This window comes from Zootoca vivipara, chromosome 10 (genome assembly GCF_963506605.1).
Source record: "Zootoca vivipara chromosome 10, rZooViv1.1, whole genome shotgun sequence".
NCBI classification, from domain to species: Eukaryota; Metazoa; Chordata; class Lepidosauria; order Squamata; family Lacertidae; genus Zootoca; species Zootoca vivipara.
In genome coordinates, this window is record NC_083285.1 from 56,610,020 (window position 1) to 56,632,871 (window position 22,852).

A 22,852-nucleotide genomic window follows, 5' to 3' on the forward strand; every position below is an offset into this window, starting at 1 on the left:
AAGGTTGCATTAAAAAAAAAAAGCACACACACAACATGGATACTAGTAAAAACAAATCCATAGAAGAATACACACTCTTTATCTGGTCCTGGCAATGCTGTGCTATCAGGTGACTTAAGGATGGTCAGTTTGTGAAAAACAAGGAAATGCCACAAAAGGAATTTTGTTTGCTTGTTTCCAGGAGCGTTTTTGCAAACAATGGGAAAAAAATCATTTAAAGCCCGATGAAGGTAGACAGCTCTGTCCTGAAAGAGCAGAAAGAACAGACGAACCCATCAAATTCACTTTACTGCAGAATAAAACTTGATCTGATGTATAGATGTCATGGACTGGCTGGATACAGAGGACCAGTATGAGGCAACAGCTGGGGAACCCCCAAGGGAAGAAGACTCAGAAGCCCGGGAATTAGTGGGGGGGACAACACTGAGTGGTCATGACTCCCAGAACAAGGAGAGGCATGAAACAGGCAGAGCAAAGACAGGCAAGACAAAGGAGCCTCAGATTGCCTGGAAAGGAACAGAGGGAGACTTCGGGAGCTGTGCAAAGGCTGTACCCTCTAGGCCTGGCTTCCTGAGCTGTCTTGTTTCTTATAAAAAATTTAACTTGATCGAAGCCATGGAAGTTATTGATAACCTGCTCCTGGCACCCGCTCCTGTCAATAGACACCAAAGCTCCTTTACGGCTATCCATTAGTTGCCAACAAACTACAACTGATGATGCTCAGATACCCATTTTTGCCAACGAAGGAGCAAGAGCAACAACTGTCTTATTCCTCAGCCAAGCTGAGCTGCTTTGTTCATGCTCTTCGTTCATTGTGTGTGTTACCTACAGCACCAACCTTCAACTGGTGGGCTGGAACCTAGGTTGGGTTGCAAGAGTAGCACTACCGGTACCATACAAGATAAATGACGAAGAAGTGGATCTCCAAATGCGTATCTGGACTAAGAGTGGAACCCAGATCTGGAAAGCTTGGTGGTTACTGCTAGAGTACCCCAGATGATCAGGCAGCACCTACAGCCCCATATTACGGTATCAGTACACAGACGTGCTGCAAAACCAGCACACTCAACATTCAAAGCAGTCTGCATCTACTGAAGTGATAAGAAAGCCTTTGTGATGTGCTAAGAGGGCAAGGAGACAAGTGAGGAGATAAAATGTGGCAGTCCTGTCACCATAAAAGGAAAACAGATGAAACTGAGAGCAAGCCAAAGAATCAAGAGAGGCTAAGTGGGAATTGCATACTAGAAGTCCGGACTCTTTACCCTATGAAGTCAGTATTGAGTTTTTGTTTTAAGCAAAGAGACTAACATTGAAGACCACGGCACATGTTGTTGTTGTTGTTGTTGTTGTTGTTGTTGTTGTTGTTGTTGTTTAGTCGTTTAGTAGTGTCCGACTCTTTGTGACCCCATGGACCAGAGCATGCCAGGCACTCCTGTCTTCCACTGCCTCCCGCAGTTTGGTCAGACTCATGTTCGTACATATTGCATAACAGCAAATCTTGACTTTGCCACCAAGCATACACATTGGAACCACTCCTGGTTCTGCGATAATAGTACTCGATTGATCTGCATGATCAGCCCATCTCGCCCATTTACCATACATTGTGCACGGGGTATGATTAATTTTCCCCCAGAAGCACAAAGCAGGCATGTCAACTCACTCGGTCTTGTTTCTTTCTCAGGTGCAAGCAATGTGTTTCGTACAACTGGCTTTTTTAAAAAACAACAACAACTGCTTCTGGTGGAGCATTCAAGAATAGAAATGCTGTGGGGGAACTTAATTCATAATACCTCCCCCAAATGGCTCTCCCATTCAAACGCATATTTTAAGGAGATATACATGCTTCCAAGCAGGGCTCCATTAATCCCAGCCTTCTTCCCACCACAGCCAAACCTGAATTGGCTTGTCTAAAGCCAGGAACACAATTATATAACATCCTCCATTAACCTGGCTGCTGTTAACACAAATGAATTCACACATGTTCTCTCCCTGCCACATAACCACTGTAAAACAAAGTAGCATTGCAATTACTCAGAATGGAACAAACAAACCATTATTTTTATTTCAAAGACCACAAGCACAACAAACGTAAATATACCAGTATATATATATTGAAAAGGGCCTGTATATAAAACAAATATCAAACAAGACAGACCACTCAGTGTTAGGTTCAGCGAATGATAGAGAATTAAAAGGCCTAACATGCTTCTTTGTACACTCAAACAAGCAATATTCACTGTTTGCAGTGAAATCATACTCAAGCTAACTGAAGCATGAACTTGCAATACAAAATTCCAACCTGGAGTTTACATTGACATTGAAGCAATCACTTAGCTTATGCTGTCTGACTAGTCCAGTCTATGTGTTGAACTGAGCAATTAAAAACTATCCAATTCAATTTCAATTAGGAATTAAAGGGCAATTAAAAATGCATTTGCATCTAAAATGATATTTAGAACAACTCAGCTTACTCTTTCTTGAAGACATGCTTTACAGATAAATGAAGATTATTTAAATGTTTAAAAGATCTATTTGGTGGGACTTGTTTTCCCTGTTTCCCTGCTTTTACTTCTGCTCCAGGAATATTGGATTTAAAAAGCCACACAGGTTGTTGAACCTCATAATTCATATGGGGGGGGGGAAGAATCCAAATGATTACAGAAAGGTTCTGCTCAATGATCAGCAATTGAGGGGGGGAGGGCAGAGGAATATGAATTATGCTACTAATGGTTTGTAAAACTGTCATTCTGCATACAGTTCCTGCCCTCACACAGCACCACCTTAAAAACTTCCAAACCCAAAGTTCCACCCCCTGTCACCTCAACACCCCCTACAAATGCTAAATGCTGCCAAACCATAAATTTTGTATCCAGGATGAAGTATCTCAAATGTAAACACATCTACGGTACTTTATTCATACTACAGGTGTGGAGAACTTTTGAAGTACAGAAATTCTGGTCCTCCTATGCACAAGAAAAATTAGCATTTGTGATTTTAAAGACTGGTATCCTTCAACCCTATCAAATGATAAGGAAGCTTAGATTTAAAGATTAATAATACAATGAATACTGTAAAATAAACCACCTCAAATGAAAATAAAAAATGAAGTGTTTCTATTGTGAAACTCAAATTGAACAAACTAGTTACAGGTAGGTAGCCGTGTTGGTCTGAGTCGAAGCAAAATAAAAAAAAATCCTTCAGTAGCACCTTAAAGACTAACTAAGTTTTTATTTTGGTATGAGCTTTCGTGTGCATGCACACTTTGTCAGATACCCGACTAAGTTTTTATTTTGGTATGAGCTTTCGTGTGCATGCACACGTCATCAGATACCTGACGAAGGTATCTGACGAAGTGTGCATGCACACGAAAGCTCATACCAAAATAAAAACTTAGTTGGTCTTTAAGGTGCTACTGAAGGAATTTTTTTATTTTGCTTGAACAAACTAGTAAAAGTTTTTCAATATCACACAACGATGTTTATCCAAACTGTGAAGGTCATTCACAAGCCAGCTCAACCTCAACAACTAAAATCCCTGTCTCCCACCTTCTTACTTTATTTCCTTCCCTCCCATTCAACGGGCAGGTGGGTGAGATGAATTACACTTTTTCCCTTCCAGAGATTTAAAGGCAAAACAATCAAAACTGACCTTCTGGATGCTACTGGTTCCTTGTGTCTGTTCGGAAAGCCACAGCCTTCATTCCACTGCAACAACTTTTCTACTATATTGTTGAGTGACTTCACTATAAATATCTTTTAACACATTTAAAATGTGTGGGTGATGAAATTCAATAGCCAAAAAAATGAGTAACAAAGATTGTTACTGTAAGGAGAGAGCTATGTAGAGCTGAAGCAGCAAAAGTCAGGAAGAGAAGCTCTTTTGAGAAGGCTGTTCTATCAACACACAGGACACCAACAGCATAAAAAGGGGAGATCCAATTTCCTCATAATTCCCTACCTAACACAATCCAAAGTCATCCCCTTTGGGGCTGAACCATCTCCCACAAGATGACACATTTTGCCAGAATAACCCTCCCACACAGAACAAAGGCCTTGAATGACACTGTCCATGCAGATTACAGCTGAGAACAGCATTTCAAAGCAAACAGAACTCGTCTCCTAGTCATACAAGTACAACAGACTAGCTATTTTGGTTAATCCAGGTTAAACCCACTTCAGGAAATATACTAGTGAATTCAATTAGAATTCACTCCATGCCATTCACCTGGAAGGAAATGCACATTTTTTCCTAAGGCAGAGCGTGATCCTACTGCTCATTCACATGGAGTCTGCAATAAATCTGTATAGATTAGCCATTGTGCTTAAGCAAAGTCAAAGGAGGCTCTCCTAGACAGTGCTGGGAAAATATTTTGAATTCCTAGGTACCAACCTGCTGTAGGGATTTCAACTAGAACTGTCCACATTCTACCACTGAAATCATAAGCAAACTGCTTTCTTTTTAATATATATTCTCAGGATACCAAATTTTGTACTTTATATCTGTTACCTGGAATACACACAGATTGCCTATTGGCTGTATTGGAATACTAAAAGGTTTTACATCATGGGGACTTGCTATTCTTCTGATATTATACCCATGATGATCATATCATTAAACACTGCATGAATGCTAGCTAAACAAGCTAGCAGTCAGTTCCAGACATTCAATCACTCACAAAGATTAGAAACCCTTTCCCACACATTCAACCTAATCTTACGCATGCTTACAGTCAGAACCAACTCCCACTGGTTTCAGAGGGATTATTCCCCAAGCAAGTGTGTGTACGTTTGCAGCCACAGGCATGTACTGAAGGCACTGGAGAAAACCCACTCTTTTATAGTGACTTCAGCTGTGAGCTTAACACAAATGATTAGAAGGTAATAACACAGCCTTGTATTTAGCAACTAGGCTTCTTGTTGTTGGCATCCGTCAGTCTCAACAAACAATGGAGTGCGCCTCCGAAGGTGAAGTCAAAGCGCTGTGTTAGCAGCACCCAAGTGACCTCCCTGGGGTGCAAGCCTGAGCAGTGTGTCTGGACGTCCTGGGATGCCCAGATGACAAGACCCCTCTCAGCTTCACTGACGTGGTCCAAAGGAAAGCAGAGCAATACATTTGGCACCAGTTTGGCTGCAGGAGTTGCCGGAAGGAGGCATATAAGGCACTATGGAGTCTTAGGGACTCCAGATTTTTGTACGCTTTACTCCTTAGCCTTCTCCTGAATATATCTCACAAACAGCCTAGAAGCCATAAAAAACAAGGGAATCTGTGTCGGCTAGCCCACTGGCATAGAAGGTTCCACATTTCTCTTCCTCACCCCAAGCAGCTTCCTAGTTGAGCCCACTAACCGCTGCTCCACACCAACTCCCTCTCCCCTGGAGTGCCATCAAAATCAAAGCCAGAGGGCCCTCCACAGGTAAGACATTTCCACCTGGAAAGGCAATTTGCTTAAGTCAATGGGGTTATTTTAATAGACTTTTCTACATTAGATGCCTCTCTGTACTGGTTTGCTGTGGGAAGAACAAAACAGCTTTTAAAGGTGGAATGGCAGAAAAGAAAAAGGCAAAATATAAATCTGATCATTTTTATATACAGAAGTCTATATTGTTGTAAGTGGGGAGGGTCTAACATGTGCATTTACAGATGGCCCTCAGCAGCAACTGGAAGGGAAAGAGAAATTATTTTTCATGTAAATCCTAAACTCATTAGTGACACAGACCTTGCTGGAAGCAGAATCCCCAGGGTCCTTCCTCATGCTTTCATGTTCAGACATACTTTTGCATAAACAACTGTAGAAAAATAAGGAAGATGGCAGTCAAGCACCCACAGACACATACAGTGGTGCCTCGCTTAACGAATGCCCTGCTTAACGAAATTTCCGCTTAACGAAAGGTTTTTTCTAGCTGAGGTTGCCTCGCTAGACGAATGCGTTTTACAAAAAATTCGTCTAGCGAATCGCAGTTTCCCATAGGAATGCATTGAAATTCAATTAATGCGTTCCTATGGGCAAAAAAAAAAATTAATGCATTCCTATGGGATTCGCTAGACAAATTTTTCGTTATAAGAAAAGACCTGTGGAACGAATTAAATTCGTCTAGCGAGGCACCACTGTACTCCATCACTCGTTTTTGCAGCTCTGAATCTTAATGAGTATCTTCATTGCTTATTTCTGATGTACTTCTAGAAGATCTCCCAAATCAACATAAGCCTGTATTTTGATAGGTTCACTACTGCCCACAAGGCTAAGGAGAGCCAACATTCAACCTAATTGCAGGTTTCGTGCTTTTCTTCTGCTGCTGAGCTTATCTCTATACAGAGCAGCAGTCAAGAAATACTCTCCTTTCTTAAAGGAACCTTGAAATCTTTGCAGATGTTCAGGGTGTCTACCTGGCATACCTCTGGTCAACAATCAATTTTTCTTCTACCGTTCCAGTGTCCTATATTAGCCAAGAAAATCTGCTATTGTAAACAGATGGTGTGGCAGATTGAGTGTAAAATATAATTTCAAAGTGCAGCAGCCCAAAGAACACTCATATACTAAACATTGTTTTCCAGATTATGCCTACAGTAGAATATTTGAAAGCCACATAAAGCAAGGATAAAAGTCCTGCTGAATTCATTGAGTTATGCCAAGATGCACATCACCTAAAATTACAGATCCATATTAAGAAGGAAGTGAAAAGTTGGTATTTACAAGTAAGCTTGAATGCAAACCGTAATTCAAAAATAAATTCTGTGTAACCTTTTACCTGACAATATTCACTCTCCATAAAAAAGTCCAAAGCATAAAGCATTTGTCAGAATGGTCTAACAAATGTGATTGATCCATACAATTAATTTAGCTTTTTTTGCAGTGTTTACAAACAATCACCAAAACCTATTAGAATGACACCACTATAGCCATAAATTCTCCAAAACAATGAGTCAAGTGTGTTATGACAAACAAATCTTACATAATACGGTGGATATTTCTGCTCCTGCAGTTGCTTATTATGAGATGAGTGTATGGACACAGGGACCTGATCAAGAAAAGGTTTTGTAAGCACTTCCTGACCTCATGCATTCAAACGAACTTGGCCCAAAATTTCCAAATAAGGTGATCCTATTGTGCCTAGTTAAATTAGTTACTATCTTAAGAGAAAGTAAATATATTTCAATGTATATTATATACATATTAGCACGAGGATTGAATCTGCACTTCGGAAGCAGTGTCATTTTGCACAAACTTACTTTGCACTATGAAGAAGAACCTTGAGATCCATCGCTGAACCCGGCTGATTTATATACTGTTTGAAGGAGACTCTGCCAACTCCTATTCTGTTCCACATTTAGCTTTTGAAAACAAGTGCCTTGATTATGTAAGAGCCCACAGTGCTACTATTTTAACCTTACATTTTGAACCCAAAGGGAGAGATTTGTTACGAGCGTGTGTGTTGACATTTTGCAACTCTTTGCAGCTATGCAAAAGTAGGTGAAAAGGCAAAATAAGCCAACAGCAAGTCAAAGCATTGATTTTTATGTTTAAGACTAACAAAGCCAGCTAATATAAAGCTAAGTCTCCAGATGTTCACCATTTTAGTGTTGAGATTAGCTTGGAAGCTGAAAAAATTCATAGAGATTCAACAACCTTCTTTTCTTAAGAAGAATTGTGGTTGGCTGGTGATTAACCTTAAGTCTATGTCAGATACCGTCTTCTCACTTGCTTTTCTAATTGAGTAACGATTCAGAAGTCTTAACATGTTCAGGACTTGTTCACAAATTTCGTTCCAGACAGTGGTTACATCTGCCATGTTACCTAAACCATAATCAGCAACATTCTTGTGTTAGTGAAGTCAGTGGCTTCTTTCCAACGCATAGTTCTGTAATCACTACAGCAGATAAACAACATTCACCATGTCTGTGACAAAAATCTATGTAGAAGCCACAAAGTTTTTGACGGAGCTGCCCAACTTTCACAGAAGGTGGCACAGGCAGGTAGGTGAGTCATTTTTTCTACAGGAGGGATGGAGAACATATGTTGCTAGACTACAACTCCCATCATCCCTGGGGCTGATGGCTGGGGCTTCTGGGAGTTGGAGTCCAACAAGTTCTCCATCCCTTTTCTAGAGAGAGGCACAACAGACAGAAGTGTCTAGGAAAGGAGAGAGAAGCAGCAATAGCATTAGCTAAGGAGACTGGAGGAATGAGGAGAAAAACTAGGAAAGAGAACAGTCTAAATAGACATTTGAACACACGTAAAGGCAGAAGTGAGAATCTGTGAGAAAAGGCCTCCTCTGTGGCCAGATTATAGAACATCTTCTATTTATTTTATGGAACATCTTACCTAATGAAATCCATCTACCCCTGCTTTCGCTTTTTCTTGTAATCTGGTCAAAAATGTATTCCAATGGGAATTTGACCTGCTAGTTTCATTGCATTTATGTAGCAGGACCTCATTTCTCTCTCTCTCTCCCTGTGTGTGTGTGTGTTGTTGTTGCCTTATACCAGGCATAGGCAAACTCCATAGGCAAACTCGGCCCTCCAGATGTTTTGGGACTACAACTCCCATCATCCCTGACCACTGGTCCTGTTAGCGAGGGATGATGGGAGTTGTAGTCCCAAAACATCTGAAGGGCCGAGTTTGCCTATGCCTGCCTAATGGCATTGCTTGGTGTTACCGTTATAAGCCACCCTGAGTGATGCAAATCCTTTGGAAGGGTGGGAGGGATATACATTTTCTTAATAAATATAATAGTAAACAGATCGCTTACCGACTAGAAATAACTTGCCAAATAACTAGCTACAGGTCTTTATATATTATCAATAAACCTTGGGAAATAGGAGGCAGAGTTTATTATCCTTGGGTTAGAAAAACTCATTTTATAGTCCCATGGGGCAGGAAAACGGGAGAAAATTGTTCCATATTCATGGTAAGATGCCATCAATTAATTGAATGAGCTAAGAGTTGCAACCTTCATCAGAAGAGTAAAGGAACTGATACACTGGAGGTGCATAATGTTTAAAGCTAAAGCTACATGCCCAGAAGCTATGCTCAGATACCTGTGCACAAGTTCACACTAACCACTTTGGCTAACACCTAGACCTACCTGATTAAAATCCTGAAGAACAGATTGAGAGGATTAACATAATTAACACAAAATGCATATGCATGCCTAGGTAAAAGTACGTATTTACTAATGACATCTTCACCCTCCAGCTATTCTGTGCTCAGATTTTACAATGGAAAGCCTGAAATTACTTCTAACGTCTAACTCTAACCAGACACTTGCCTGCTTGCTGCAGCTTGCAACCACGACAATTAAGTATCTATAATGTGGGTTTTAAAGAAGAAGAGTGTGCCAGCAAGGGAATCATGAGTTCCTATTCTATGTACACTTACTTGGAACATGGTGGGATTTCCTTTCGGAGAAAACATGCAAAGGGTTGGGCTGTAAGTGAATGAGACCCCTTTCCCCTGCCTGTTGAGAGGAGGGTTTAACCCTCCATCCTTCAAATGCCCTTTAAATGTGCTCCTGCCCAGAAAGACAGACTGGAGAATCAATGTCCCTACAGGTGTTGTGCAGCAGAACAACTCCCCCTGCAATCTATTAATAGCAACCTCCCAAGTTTCTTGCTAGGCATATCTCAAATGGAAAGGAAACCCAGTAGGCTGCAACCTGCTAGACCTAACAGCTGTTCTTTTACAAAGGAAACTGTTCAGGCTACCTCAAGCTGTCTCTTTGGGCCTAGTTCTTACAATCAGCAGGTGGTTAAACCTATTTCTGGATTTTATCACTTCACACCACAAGTGACTGAACATTCCCTGCATATAGACAAGTAGCATGTGAGGAAGAAGGTACCCCTCTTCCCAGCCTGCCACTTTTCTGTACATACGGAATGTTTTTGTATAGAAAAGCATTTAACAGCGTGAGCCCACACTTGCAGGCGGAAACGAAAGCAGTCACAAAATTACCATGTTGTACTGTAGGTGCTGACCTGGATATGAGAATCCTGGATTCAAATATCCCTGCTCAGATGTAAAGGGTACCATTAGATGAAAAAACTCTCCCTAACCTCACTTTTAGGGATATCATGAGGCTAAAATGCCACTGGAGAAAGAGCAGGAAATGAAAGTAATTAAAGGAAATTACTACTTCCTTTCCATCACCATCCCTGCTTCACAGCCTTCATCGCAGCTGGCAGCTACAAGTCCAGGAAGGAGGAATGATGTCTTCAACAGTATTATTATTATCACCATTAATTTAATTTAATTTATTTATTGCGTGCCTTTCACCCTAAGGTGCCAGGACAGGTTGCAACAATTCAAAACACAAATACAACTACAATGGATGACAAATGTTACTGACAGAAATGAGAAAGCATTGGGCCTTCCCAGAGCTGGGATCCCTACACAGAAAGAAGTTCTATTTAACAGTAAATGTGCCCTCTATGATATCTGGTAGAATGACTTCCAAAAGACCATGAAAGATATAGTTATGCAGATAAAATCAGTTGCTTCTATTTGACAAATCCTAAACACTCACTCCTGTTTTATATTCAGTGCGTAAGAGTTGGGCCCAATGTAAAATGGAGGGGCGGGGGAGAGGCAGATCCACCCCAGAAGAACCATAACTCCAATTCCCAACTTTTGTTTCTAGCATTTGTGAAACCTGAGATAAGTGACAACATGTATAGCAGACATTCTTCTTCTCATTTTTTAAAAAAGAAATTCATCTGCTCCCCCATTTCAGTGGTTTACTCCTCCATGCCAGAAAAATTCCCATGGACCCCCATGGATGCAAGCAAAGGTGAAAGCCCTGACCTGTGTAAATTTTCTGCATGCACACACTTACTGTACACACTGGCCCATGAATGTGTTAATGTTAGAATGCCACCTATTAATAGCCCACCAGCATGGTAATATTACATGTGTGAATGGGCCCATATATATGTAACAGAAGCAGGAGCCTAAAGTCATTTCTGAGATTACAGAGCACCTGGTAAATCTAGCTATACATTATGGGGTTAGGGATAGGCATCTTTGTAAAACTGCATTTTTTCCAAACATAACCGAATCACATCTAGAAACAGTCAATCCCAACTAGAACACACTAATTGACAACCCTCATAGTATAGAGATCTCAATCTGAAATTCCGCAAAGAGAGACAGAGAAAAACCCAGTCCTCCCAATCTGAATGTTAACCATAAAACCCCTAGATGTAGCAGTTACAAAACAAGACAGTGCTTGAAAATTCATCTGGCACACTCCAGGATTTAAGTAGGTATTTGGCATAATTCACTGCTTTCAGTCCTAATATCTCTTTGTAGTTTCCCACACAATAGAATTGGCAAAGATCTGTCCCTTCTGTCTCTCCCATGGTTAATGGATAGCCATCACATTAGACTCTGTAAAAAGGCAATCAATCATTACTGGTTGCATTGCTCTCTGCCCAGAATGAAGGGCATCGTAAGATACATCCTGCAAATACATCTAGACAAGATATGCAAGGCAAATATGATTATCTTCCAAATATTAACTCTTTGAAATATAGCACGTGAACACATGCATGCCTAGTCCCACAAAGCAAATGTATGAAGGCTTTTATAAAGTTCACTAAGACAGATGTCACACCTGTGCCACGTAAAAACCCCAAAACCCTGTGTTTCAAAACACACCACTCAGACAGAAATGCATGCTGGGAAAAGAACCAGGTTGCAAACCAGCACCCTCTAGTGGCGGCTACACTGGTACTGCACCTATAAAAACTTTCCTCTCAACAGCACCTCGGCTTCAGTTTACATACTAGGCCAAAGCCTTTACAGACTAGGCCGAATGGAGGTACTGACTCGCCTGGGTGAGGGTTGGGGGGAGGAGGGGATGGGATAGGTCAGGACACAGTGGGTCCAGTCACAGGGATGACCCGGGTGGGGGGAAGAGGGGGCGTGATCCGTCATGGGTCAGGACGGGGTGGGGGGAATCACAGGGATAAGCTGGGGGTGGGGGAGGGGGCAGGATATGTCATGGATCGTCACAGGGTGGGGGCAGTCACAGGGATTAGCCACAGCAACTTCCTACCTCTTTCCAGTTCTTAAAATCTGCTTCCCTTCTTCTGCAACTTGCTCTACTCCCAAGTAAAAGGGACACATAGAACTTTTCCTCAAGGGTGGGAAAAGATTAATCTTCCCCAAACACATCTTCCACTATGCTGTGGCTGATGTATGGTCTACAAGTGATTATTTTCTCCCCTTCAAATACACCTTGGCTTTATCCACACAAGTAACTAACAAGCGTTTTCTGCAGCCTTTGGGACTTTAGAAATGTTTGCACATTTTGCACAGATAAAATAACAAAGGGCTGCTCTTGCTGAATAACATCCCCTTGGTACCTTGGTACCAGACGAAGCTCTTCACCAATAACACAGGGCCCCCGTTTCAAAACTGCACCTCTGTCGAATCTCTCAAACAAAGAGCTCACTTGAACAGAATTTCTTTCAAGACCAATCTGCCCTTGAAATGGCCTAATCCTGTCCCTCCAAGCCTGGACTGCCAAATATTAGGGTTCAGTTTCAGGAAGAGTTCATTGTCCAGGAAACTTCTGCTGCACCCAACCCCAAGGTTCATCCACAAAGAATGTACAGTATAGTAAGTAACAGAGATTGAAGCTGCCTTTGAAGACAGGCAGAGTATCCCATAACCAGCCTTTGCAAAACCCAGATTTAGAGCTTTTGCAGAGAATTTAGAGCTTTTGCAGAGAAGAAGTGCAACAATCTGGCAAGCTTAAACCTGGCTCATTTTAGAAATCCAACACTCCTTACTAAGTACTGTACATCAGAGCCCTTCCCATGTTGGTGAATGCCAGTATACGGAAAGCAGTCTGGCACAAAAGGCTGAGAATTTCTGCATATGCATCTTATCCCACACAATCCTCAAACACAGGACATCCTTGGAGACGTGCCTAGATCAGGGCTTCGACTTTGCCGTTGCGCTTTAGGCAGGGCAATCAGACACATGTTTTACCGCGGTGTTGATGCGGATCTATTACCCCTTATCTGCCAGCTACCAGTGATATGCAATACTATCACGACGATACGGAAAGGATTGTCTTGTCTCCCATACTCTTTGTGTGTGAAGCAGAGGTTTCCGGTCCACTTTTATTGATCGCATACGTAGGGAATCCCAAAAGACTGCGGGTGTTTTTTTATTATTAATTAATGCAGAGAGCGGAGGAATGTTTTCATAATAGAGAATGCACGAACGTCCTAAAAGCCCACTCCTACTCCCCCCACCCTTTACCCGCAGCAACACACATCACAGCAGGGAAGCTCTCTGCTCTGGGCAGAACCGAGGAGGGCGCTCCTCCTGCTATTATCTAAGGTTGTGGGAAGAAGAGGATTCCTTGCTCCCATTTCTTTCTTTTTTTGTAAAAAAAAAGGAACCCCAATAAACCGCCTCCGTACCCTCCCTTTAAAAAAAAAAGAGCGGCAACCACGTTCTTCTGCAGCCAGTAGGACCAGAAACCTTCCTGCAGAAAACACCCTTCCCAAAGGCATCACCTTCCCCAACAATGGAGGAACAGGCCACTGGCCACCCCACTAGAGCCCTCGATTCCTGGGACTTCGGTGTAGAAAAAGCGACAGGCAGCCCGTCATATACCCCTCCCCACTATTCCGCCAGTCCCGATCCTCAACCCTGGAGCTGGAATCCAGCCGCGGCAAAACGATCTACCCCCTCCCTCCGGCCGGTGCATTGCAGCCTCCCGTACTTGCTCATGAGTGGTGCCCGCTTGCTGGGGGAGGAAGAAGTTCGCGCAGCGCGCGTTAAGCCACAAGGCGAGCCCCGCTGCACCGTCGCCCGGTTCCCTGGGGCTTCTGGTCTCCGGCCAGCTGCGCTCCGCGTTGCACGCGCTCCAGGCTCTCTCCACGCCGGGCAGGAGAGGGAAGGAACAGCGACAGGCTCGCACACACCTTGGCAGCCGTTGCCCGCTGCTGCTGGGCACGAGGGACGCGGACGGGGCCAGCTCGTCCTCCCCGCTTCTTAAAGAAGCACGCGCGCTGCTCCGCTCCGAGGTTTATGGAGCGGGAATTAGCCAACAGCGGCCAATGGGGACAGGGAGCGGCGTCCCGAGGTTGGTCGCGTCCGCTTACACACCCCTCCGCCGGGAGAGGCGGTGGTGCGGTCCGAATTGTGATACAAAAAGCAAACGCGGCGGTTGGCCGCCGCGCGGAGACGCGAAGCAAAGCAGCCAATGGGAAGCCGCTCAAGGGACTGCAGCAGGGCCAAGGCGCAATGCATTTAAAGCGACAGAGGCTAACGGTGGAGGGCGGTTCAGGTGTCTGGAGGAGTCCCAAGGAAAGGAGGAGAGGAAAGAAAAGGGGGGAGAGGGAGAAAGAAAGAGAGAGAAAGCAGCACACGCCCTGTTCACGTCACAGCCTCTTACGTGGGAAGAGAGCAACCTTGACCTCCAGCTATCCAATAATTTGCAATGCCATTTCAATACAGTACAGCAACACCAGCCAAAAAAGCACAAGAGGGAGTAGGAGAGGCGGCGTTTGTAGGAAGCGGGCTCGGGATTATTGCGCCGGCAACGGCTCTGCTTGCGAGAGCCATTGGGCACTTTGTATCAGAAACGGCTAAAAGTTTAAGGAAGGATTTTCGAATATATGCAGTGCCCTTGAGAAAACCACTGCGCTTCGGGAGGAACGTTAGAAATAGAGGTCAAAACACACACACAGAGAGAGAATGTTTGAAAGCTAAATATTTCCAGTGTGCAATCCTACTGTATACCGATCTATTTAGAAGCAAAGCCCCGAGTTCCCTGGGTTTGAGTTCCATCAAGTTTTAGTGTGAATGGGATTGCAGCTTTATTCTACCATAAATTTGCGTGCACTAGAAGCCGCTTAATCAGATACATGAAGCGTTATCCGCAAAAGCCTACGTTAAAATAAATGTGCCAATCTTTCATGTGCCGTAAGACTCCTGTTGACTGCTGCTACAGACTAACACGGCTTTGAGAGAGTTCTCAATACAGTATACAGTACAAACACATGAAGAATCTCACTCTCGCTTACACACACCCGTTTACGCTGGTGCATTAGTTCTTCTTGCGGCCCGATCCTGTGCACACATTCAAAAGCAAATCCCAAAGAAGTTGACTCCTCAAGAAGCATAGGATTGCTGCCTTACTGTGGTAACTTAGAAGCAGCTCGTTTCCACAGAGGTGTCACAGGAAAAACAAACCTAGAAGTCAGCTTTCTTTCTCCAAGGGACTATGGGAAATGTAGTTTTGCAGGGTTGATCATTCTGTGTTATATGCCTCCCCTCCCCCTCCAAAAATCTTGAGTTCCCTGCGAAAAGCCCAGATATGGTACACTAGTTAACAGGGCTGGCAAATCCATGAGGTAAGGTGAGGTGACAGCCTCAGGAGCTGCCAATATGTGCGCTTGACACAGCTAAAGCATTAAAATAGTTTATGAGAGGAACTATGACTACTGTACTAGAGATTTTTCAAAAGTACAGTAACGTGCCTTGATAGCTGGGAACTCCTCTACAGCCTGTGGTATGCAATAACACATTTGGAAGGTTAGTTAGTTATACTTCCTCCCAAAATACCCAGGGCAGCAAACAACAAGTGACAAAACAAAGCTTTCTTAAAAACAATTCCAATACAGAAGTCGACCAGAAAAGATCTCAACTTAAAAGGCTTGTTCAAAGGGGAAGATCTGGCGGGTGCCAGAAACAGAGGTGGCACCTTGTCTAATATTCAAGGTTAAGCAATTCTCAAGACTAGGTGCCACAACATTAAAGGCCCAATTCCTACATTGTGTAGAATTGACCTCTTTATAAATTTCAGGCATCCTAGTAACCCAAGCCATATAGGGCTTTATACACCAGAACGCAGCCTGGTACATAACTGGCATGCTCTCTAGCTAGTCAGGGTAGACAGAGAAACAGAAGAGAGAGAGTGGAGCTGAAAGATTACACTGAAATTAGCTGAAGTGGAGGTAAAGCTTTCAGAGCTACAGCTGTGACTCCTTTGGAATCCAATGCTGTTATTATTTGTAACCAAAAATAAACCTGTACCTTAAAGTTTTTTGTTGTTTTTTAAAATGCACCACTTAATGTTTCTTAACCCTTCAGAAAACTAGAAGTCTGGGCTAAAGGAACAGTAAATTGAACATTTCGGGGGGGGGGAATAAAGAGGAAAATCTATAACACAGCATTGGGTGGCTTTTAGTGCCAATTAAAACGTTCTCTCTTTAGCCAATTGTTTAATTGTGTGGATTCTTCATGTGTTAGGCAACTGACTTTTGAATTAAGGAAGAGAAGTACTGATTTTAATGTTTTTAATGGACTTGTTGTATTGTTAGTTTGCTTTTGTATTTGATGTATCCTGTACTAGGATCACTTGCTTGATGAAGAGTGGTTTAAAAATGAAATCAATAAACAAAATTTAAGATCTTGTTTTGCCAGAGTGGGAGAGAAAACAGGTGCCTTATTTTTCTCTCTCACCTTCTATGGCAAGTCTATACAGTACTCTAGAACTGCCACATGGAAGCCACAACGGGGAGGGTCATATCTCCCCTTGCTGTGTTACAGCCACTGTAAGTAGAGTGCCTTGCCATATGACTTGTTTACATTGCATGGGCAATTTAATGACACCAACAGAAGTTCCTATTGGTCATAGGGGTACAAACATACATAGCTGCCAAGTTATCCCTTTTTTACAGGGATTTTCCCTTATGCTGAATAGGCTTCCTCGCAAGAAAAGGGAAAACTTGGCAGCTATGCAGACATTTTCCACCCAGTCATGGGAAGCTATTCTGCATATTATAGTCTTTACATGGAGCAATCACCCAGAGGATGCCACCAGCAGCATTTAAGCACAATTGTGATTTATAGACCAGTGCTTCAATTTCTCTCTCTCAGAGTGGTACTAAATTAGCTTAACTCCTACCGGTACTATACTCCAGTTTAAGTCCTAGACTGCTGCATAATTGTGTAATTAATCCCAGGATTAAGGGGGTTAGCCTTCAAGTTCTTGACCCCCTGCTGTGAAATGCCAGATTGTTTAAAAGACTAGCGCTAGAGAAAAAAGATGAAAATCACATGGGGGGGGGAGAGAGACCAAATAAAAAATTAATAATGCTTTCAAAAGCAGATGCTCGCATTACTGAATGAAAGATGTAAGCTTTGTGCTGCCACAGCTATGGGAGTAGGGCTTTGTTCCAACATGCCCACCCTCCTCCCCAGCCTATCAGCAATCATAATAAAGTGCTAATAATGGCCAAAGCAATTCCCACTAGAGGAATAAGAAACCACAGCAAATGTTAGCCTGAAGCTGACAATTAAAGTCTACTCTAGAGGAACCTTACACTTCAGTCAAGTTCTTTGAAGAGGACTTTATTCTCTGGTTTTAATCCTATGGCAGGATTATTCACATCAACATTTTGTTTGAATTTCCATAGATACTGTGACGCTCCATTGTAGTACGGTACAAGGGAGGTCCTCACCCAAAACTACAATAAAATATGGTGCACATTTCCCCCCTGCATTCCCTTTTCACAGAACAAAGTCTAGTATCTTAACCCAATCAATCAATGAAGCCCATGTAATGTTGCAGCTCAGTAAGAATGGTCTAAGGCTGTTTCTAGTGAACCAGGACCCACCAGTGAGACTTGCGCCACTTTCAGATGGACATCAGTGTCACAGTCTGCCTAGGGCCTCCTCACTAGAGATGCAAAGGCCTGGGGGAAAATATCCTACCCACCCCCATTTTTCAAGGGCTTCACATATACACCTAACTTGCCTGTCCCAAGCCCTGCCATAGCTTTTTGGTTGGACCAATGCTGAACAAAATTGGGCAGAAGTTTGGGAGAGGGGAGGAAGGTCTCAGGGGAAAGCGCCAGAGAAAGTATTGAAGGAAATATAATTAATTAATAACAAAGGAAAATTCAGCAGCTCACTTTAAGCTTCTGATTGTTTCTTTGGAGTTCTGCTCCTACCTGTCAATACCTGACATCATGTTTGACATCAGGGTGAGTGTGGCTTGCCCCAAATAGCTTTGCAGGCCAAGTGAGGATGCCTGGTGGGCCAAGTTTGGCCTGTGAGTCAGCGGTTCCCCACCTTTCTCTACAATAAGTGCCTGTACTTAGCATGAGTCACAGAGCTTTGGAACTCTTTGTCACAAGGAAAACCCTACAGCAAATGAGTTTGTAACTTCCAAAGGAAGACAAGTTATCAGTAGAATATGATCTTAATTAACTGCCAGATGATTGTGGAAAAATTCCCATTGTTTTGTGACTCGCTCTGGCCCCATACCACTATTTGGGTGGGTTTCAGTAATTTTGAACCATCTCAAATGGGAACCCTTGGTCTAAAGCTCAGTGTGAGGCACTGGTTAGGGTATTAGACTAGGCCTATGGAAAACCAACTCCAAATCCCCAACTCTCAACCATAAAGCACATTGGTTTACCTTGGGCCCACCACTATCCCAGCCTAACCTAACTCACAGGGTTCATCTAGTCCAGGCATCCCCAAACTGCGGCCCTCCAGATGTTTTGGCCTACAACTCCCATGATCCCTAGCTAACAGGACCAGTAGTCGGGGAAGATGGGAATTGTAGTCCAAAACATCTGGAGGGCCGAAGTTTGGGGATGCCTGATCTAGTCCAACCCCTGCCATGCGGGAATCTCAACTGTTCTTCTGGAATTTGTCAGAACACAAGGAGTGATTAATACAATCCACTGCCTGCTTTTTGCCTTCAAGGTGAAGAACAGGACAGGACAGCTGGCTTCCTATTACTACCACCAAGAAATCTTTTACACAAACTGTGTAATTAAAACCAAAGCTGTTAGCAGTTGCATCCACACAACCTATGCCAAGTTCAACAGGACTAGCAACATGGTGTCCTCATTCAGCTCCCTTGACTTGTCTCACTTCAATAAACAACAACATACAGCAACAGATACACAGAATTGGAAGAACAGTAGCCAAGTTAATCAGTGATGCAAACTTACTACAGGGGGAAAGTACAGCACTGCTGTCAAATTCTAAGCACCCAGCATAATGCATCATTGTGATAGCAATAACAAGGGATCCTTTGATTGCATACACTTACACAGTTATTTGGGAAAGCCCTCTCTTGTCATCTACTGTCATAAACTTCCTTTTGAAGCTGGTCAAATTTGACACAGCAGCTCTTCTTAATTCTGCATGCACACGAAAGCTCATACCAAAAGAAAAACTTAGTTGGTCTTTAAGGTGCTACTGAAGGAATTTTTTTATCTGGTTTATTTGTGGGGCATAGGAATTCGCTCATTATTATTTTTTCTTAAAAATATAGTCCGGCTCCACACAAGGTCTGAGGGACTGCTGTAAAAGTTTGCTGACCCCTGCTGTCGGCCAAATGAAGGAGGCCTATGAAGGTTGCCCTTGGTTACGGACCAGGAGGAGGTTGTAGAGGTGAATTTTTGGGGCCTTGTGCCATCTCTATAGATTGGACCACACCAAAGTAAACAGAGAAGAACATTAAGAACAAAACCTCCATTGCTCAGCCTTCTCACTGCTACCACACTTCACAAGATGAGATTTTTTAAAGCCAGAAAAGTGACAAAAATATACAGTGCACTATACCAAAACACTAAATTCCAGTTATAAGTAAACGTTTTATTTTCTTGTTTTCCCGTGTTAATTGCCAGCCTCAACCTTTCTGTTCCCTACCCACCCATTATCTCAAGCCATCACATTGCCATAACAGATCACTAGTACCCGTTTTTCTCACTGTGGATGTCAGGCTTGTTGCACACTTACTTGTCTTGTGGACTGGAGGGTCACCTCTCTGAGCAAAGGCACCCACACAGCAATGTATAATCTTAAAAGCCAATACGCTTCAAAGCAATACAATAAACTACAACTCTCAGGTTTGCAAGAAAACAAAAATGATTGGGAGGGAGATGGGGAAAATTATTAGTTACCAAATTCTTATATGTATTCTTTCTAGCAGGGAGAGGCAAAACAAAGCCTTTGTTACAGCCCCCTAGGTCCCAGGACATTAAGCCTGTAACCAAGCTACCGGTATATAAGTATATGCTATTAAAATAACTGCATGTTTTTCATTGTTTACTCTTCCTTCCCCTTCCTTTGTTTCTTCTTTGACAAATTCTGGATTTTAAGTTCCAGGCAGGGACCTGTCTTGACTAATGGCTCTCTTTCTCTAAAATAATTACATAATTCTGAACCAAAGAAGTTTATACTCCCCACTCCAAAAATATGTGTGTGTGTGTGTGTGTGTGTGTGTGTGTGTACACATAACGGAATTTAGACTTTTTAGTTAGGTTTAGGTACAGGCACAGCAGATTTCACCAATTACTACCTGATGGATTTTACAACATTAGATGATCCTGGAAAAGATATCTTAAACATTTTGTCTCCCTGGAATAAGACTTCTGTAACTGGCAGACAGCTTTTTTCTGGGTTGTTGTTTTTTTAAAAGTGAGTGAGGTCTTAAAATAGCTTTCTGTGATAAATCTTTCTTTGTTACAAATACAATGACTCATCATACCCTAATTCATGTTCAATAACAGGAAAATACTGAATGATTAAGTTGTAGGATAGGATGCATGCCCCAGACTGCAATAAGGAATTCCCCCTGACTAAGATTACCTTTGTAGAGAAAAAGGAAGAGAAGTTGATACAAAGCACGGCAACTGTACACATCTGATACGTCAACAGAACTGGATTTTAATTTTATTTTAAGTATCAAATATCTTCAATTTCTGCAGCAAGAATGCTTCAGTTCTAAATTCAGTTTAGCATTTAAGACCATTTTATTCACTAGGTCAACATTTTCTTAGCTTTAATAGTTATGAATTTCTCATGTGTGGAAAAATTAAGTATCAGTTCTGTGTTAGATTTCAACTCAACACAAAAGAGGTTCAATTTGACCCATCACCCTTTCCTACAAATAGCCACTCTCCCTTTCCCCACCCACTCCAACCTATTACACATAACACTTCTCTCTTACAGCCCACCATGATGGAAAGAGAACTCCTTCTTAGCACAACTGTTAAAGTCCTGTGTAGAATACTTCTTTTGTGCAACCCGGCAGTTTTGATCCAACTAGCAGAACAATACTTGGTGTGTTACAGCCAGGAAAGATTATTCCTAATTTGACGGTCTAACAAATGCGGCAGGGGGAAATGATTGCAAACTTGCTCCCTTTCTCTATTAAAGATTTGCATGAATGCTGCCCATTTTGAAAGAGCACAAGGCTAACTTCTAGCAAGTAATAAAAATATATGGTCAGATGAGTTACAGTATGTTGCCACCAGAAAGAGAATGTACTGTATACAGGAGCTGCACTAAAGGATATAAAGCATACAGAAGCCAGAGAAACAAACAACAGAAGAACACATCCTTTATCACGGACCATTGGTCCAAATTTTTTTTTTTAATTTAACTACCGGTACCTAAAGCTCCAGGTTTTGGAGGGTCCAATACAAGACCCCCTCCACGGACTCCTCTTTCCTCAGTGTGTGTGTCCACTGCCTCATTGCTGCAGGTCCACTAGGCTGCTACTGGGATGTAGGGCCACAGCAAAAGCATACCAACCCTTGAATCAACCTCGAGTTAAAGATACAAAACCTAGATAGCTAAATTACTGTATACAATGCAGAGCCAAAATATGTTATCAGTGGCAAACAAGACAATCAGTAACCACGGAATAATACCACCACCCCTTCAGAAATACAAGCAAGGAAAGCAAACACTGTTTTTCATTTACCTTTTTTTAAGCGAAGAGAAATCTACCTTTGAAACAAATCCTTTGGGGTGCAACAGATGCTGATTTGCAAGAAGTACTCTTCTCATATATTTTTCTTTTTATCACTTGGATTCAAATTCTTATTCTCATTACCTGTAGGAAAGGAAAAAAGTCTAAAACTACTAACATATTAGAATTCACAAACTGTAAGTACTCCCAAGTTTCATGGAGGAGAATAAGCACACTCAATCATGTAACACACCTAATGTGCACCGGCCATCAATACACATTGCTGAATATGGTTGTACAGCATATTAATTGTAGCCTGCAATAACTTGGACAGCACTGGCTTCTTCTGAAGCAGGGCATGTTAGTAAACCGAACACAACAGTTTCCTTCTGTTTAGAATGGAAGAAAGTTTAACAGAATGCTCAGTCCCCCAGTGTACTTGCTTGTACTTATTATAGAAGCTGTGTGACTCAAAACACATTCAGCAATAACAAATAAAGAGTCTTGTGGTTGTTGCATAAATATATGCTGTGTCGTAAAAACCAACACATTCAGCATAAGCTTTTGTGAACTACAGCCCCCTTCATCAGATGCAGTATTATCTGCCACTGGCAGGTATAAAATTAGAAAAGTACAATCATGTTTTCTTTTTCTGCGCTTCAATTAATGCTGCTGCAAATGGTCAATTTAATCAACGTAGTGTTGTCACAGGCTGTGTTGGCTCCATTCTACCCCCAACCCCACATGAGCATCTGATGAAGGGGATTCTAGCCCACAAGAGCTTATGCTACAATAACAGTGCAACCCTTGTCATGCCCATTCAGCAGTAGCCTCCATTGAGTTCAATGGCGCTTAAGTAAATGTGTATAGGATTGATACAGTGTTAGTCTTGGAACACAAGTTCTGATCCCTGCTGAAGTTCTCTGGATGGCCTTGTGCCAGCCTAAGCTATCTAGCAGTAATGGTGTGATGAGACAATGGCATAGCCCCCTTGTGCATTGTGCTAAGCTCCTTGGTTGGAACAGCAGGAAACAAGATGTGATGAATAAAACAAACAGGGCTGGGGAATGTTGCAGGAAGAGACTTGGATTCAATAAGAACTGGCT

At 42.4% G+C, this 22,852-nt stretch overlaps 1 protein-coding gene across 23 annotated transcripts in view; it reads right to left on the reverse strand.

The window, feature by feature from the left end:
• The window catches only part of MICAL3 (microtubule associated monooxygenase, calponin and LIM domain containing 3), a 186,304-nt gene extending 164,409 nt beyond the window's left edge, over positions 1–21,895 (reverse strand). For 6 of the 23 annotated variants that reach the window (XM_035126948.2, XM_035126953.2, XM_035126949.2 and 3 more), the window contains exon 1: positions 13,740–14,171. The gene's annotated coding sequence lies outside the window, so the exon portion shown is untranslated. Of the gene's footprint in view, positions 1–5,716; positions 8,493–13,739; positions 14,172–15,051; positions 15,073–21,758 lie in introns of those variants that run through there. The other 17 variants (XM_035126954.2, XM_035126956.2, XM_035126951.2 and 14 more) reach the window with 11 other exon arrangements.
• Between the last annotated feature and the right edge of the window lie 957 nt (positions 21,896–22,852).